Raw genomic sequence first — 2,628 nt, 5'->3', positions numbered from 1 at the left:
TATATATATATATAAAGCACTAAAATCTGTAATAACAGTTTAAAACATCATCATCACAAAATTTTTAAAAGTTAATTACATATTTTTCATATGTAAATACTACAAGTTGAATAAGTGCATTAAGTTATTTGTCTAGTTAAACATATCTTATTTTGCCTGAGCTCTGGACAACACTAATCAAATAACTTTTGCATAAGTTTAGCCACATTAATCAAAGTCAATTGAAACTGATTTGCAAAACAATGCATATAATGAGCTGAACAATTATCATTTATGTTCCAAGTCTTTAATTCATTGAACTCACCACATGATGCTTAATTCGTGATTTACGAAAATAGCTTCTATTACTTTTGTAACTATTCGAGCATAAGTTTCATAAACATATAATATCCCAATAAAATGCTAAATATTATTTATCAAATAAAGTATTTACACATCTAATATCTAATCTTCAATTTTATACATATGACCCCTTATCTACATATGAAAATGTATCTCACTCTTTTAAAGTTAAAATGATGGTATTATTCATGTGATATAAAATATTTGGTTGGTATAATTGCCAAATGTAAAATTTAAATGTTAGATATGCAAATACATAGGAATTGGGTAGTATGTATGTAAATGTCAAACAAAAAAAAATGTTGTAGTATGCAACTAAAGAAAACAAAGGGGGCATTTACATACATGCTGCCCAATTCATATGTGTTTGCATGACTAACATCCAAACTTTAATATATATTGTTAATCTTGATTTGTCTGTGAATCACACCCCAATGGTTAGTGTAAGAAATGAAAGAAATAGGAAAAAATTTGCGTGCACCGCGATGCACCAATCGCGACATTTTTTTTTCTCAACCACGATTGGTGCATTGCGGTCGTTCTGCGTCCTGGCAACGTACGAATTTTTTTTTTCAAGGAATAGAGAGGCATGTAAGGAAATGAAGAGTGCAATGTATTGTCTATCAACAGAAAATGATCTTCCTATTTATATTGGAAAAGGTATAATAGGTGATATTACATTTTTGTTACTTCTCTAAGGGATTCATTATAGATATTTTAGGTGTTTTACATGTGCACCCTTATTACTCGGATGTCTTATATTTGGGTTGGTTGGGCTATCATGACTTTGGCTCGATAATGCCAACGCAGCCAGTCAATTGGATATCAACTTTGATCGAAAATACTAACTTTTTCAGCTAGACTTTGACAATCGATTGATCTAGTCTGACTGTTGACCCTCAATTTCTAGATGAGGACTTCCTACTGATAGAACAAGAGTAGGTTATTGAGTAGTGGTGGATCACCGTAACTCGATATACATTTCATTCATTGACGAGAGAGGTCCTCCGAGACGATTGTAAAACCTTGTTATATGACTAACTTTTGATCCCGTATATGGAACCACGAGGGCATCCTTGAGACATCTAGTGATGGCAAGAAAACAGACTATCCTTGAGTTGGATCTATTGAAAAGTAGGTTGATAACTTTGCTAGTTTTTCTTGTGGTGGTTAGCCTAGGTGTTGATCTGTCGGTTCAAGTCCGATCAATCTGAGCATAAATCATTCTTTTTGTACTTCTCACAGCTAAATTGACCATCATCACTTACACGAATGACTGCATACAATCAAACAAGTGGGGCTTGGTCTTCTGTTGGTGAACCCCCCACCCAAAAAATTTATATCTACTTATCTCACACAAAAACTTTCATTATTACAAATATCATATGAAAAATAACGCTCATTATCATATTTTAATAGTTAAATTTATAGATAAAGTGTTATGTGTGTAGAAATGAAACTTTAACTGTGAGATATGTAAGTCCATAAGAATCGAGCATCATGTATGTAATTTTTCCTAAAAAATATTGTCATTTTAAGTTAAAAAAAAGTAAAATGTAATTTTTTTTTTTATGTGGTAAATACATAAAAGAACTGAGTGGCATGTAGTTTTTCCTAAAAATAGAAGCCCAACAAAGCCTTTGTTGAGCTTAGGGTTTCCACCGCCGAAACATCCGCGCTCCCTGATCGATCATGCCCATAAATCGCTAATGCGGATGGGTTCCCCTTCTTCCAAATTACGAATGCTCTCTTCTCGCAATTGAAGCATTCTCAGTGCATAGCAACGAAGACAGCAAATTCGCATCGCTACTCGGCTCGCCATTGTCCAAATCCTGTAATTCACTCCTCACTTTGCTCTCGGCATCATCACTCGTCATCATGTGTTTCTCTTTGATGATTATCTCATTTTCTGCAATGTTCCGAGCAAAGGGTGAATATCGGTAATGGCGATGTCAAAATATTTTCTATGAAGAAGCTTTTGCTCAGTGTGACTATATGCTACATCATAATGGCAGTTTTTTTTTGCTTTTTTTAATCAAATTTTTAGGTGTAGATTATTGCATTTATGAGTTTTTCTTTGATTGAATGGATAATTTGGTTTGTTTGGTGTTTGAATAGTATTTTTTTTTCTCTTTTGGTTTTCTGTCGTTGGAGGGAGGAGAGATTTTTAGGTGATTTATGGGCCTGCATGTTGGCCATGAAGCGACCAATTTACCAATCAAGTTCCTGTATCACGAAAATGTTTATGTTCTATTGGATTGTTCATCTGTTACTAATATATATATA

General features: G+C 33.4%; 1 protein-coding gene across 4 annotated transcripts in view; it reads left to right on the top strand.

Annotated features, from left to right (window-relative positions):
* Window positions 1-1,952: 1,952 nt before the first annotated feature.
* Window positions 1,953-2,628, top strand: part of LOC110029145 (homeobox protein HOX1A) — a 21,737-nt gene continuing 21,061 nt past the window's right edge. For 3 of the 4 annotated variants that reach the window (XM_020731302.1, XM_020731300.1, XM_020731298.1), the window contains exon 1: window positions 1,953-2,282. The gene's annotated coding sequence lies outside the window, so the exon portion shown is untranslated. The remainder of the gene's footprint in view (window positions 2,283-2,628) is intronic. The other variant, XM_020731299.1, reaches the window with a different exon arrangement.

This window comes from Phalaenopsis equestris, unplaced genomic scaffold (assembly GCF_001263595.1).
Source record: "Phalaenopsis equestris unplaced genomic scaffold, ASM126359v1 Scaffold000552, whole genome shotgun sequence".
Classification (NCBI taxonomy): Eukaryota; Viridiplantae; Streptophyta; class Magnoliopsida; order Asparagales; family Orchidaceae; genus Phalaenopsis; species Phalaenopsis equestris.
Note: the sequence above shows the minus strand (reverse complement) of the source record. Positions and strands in the feature narration are given on the sequence as shown.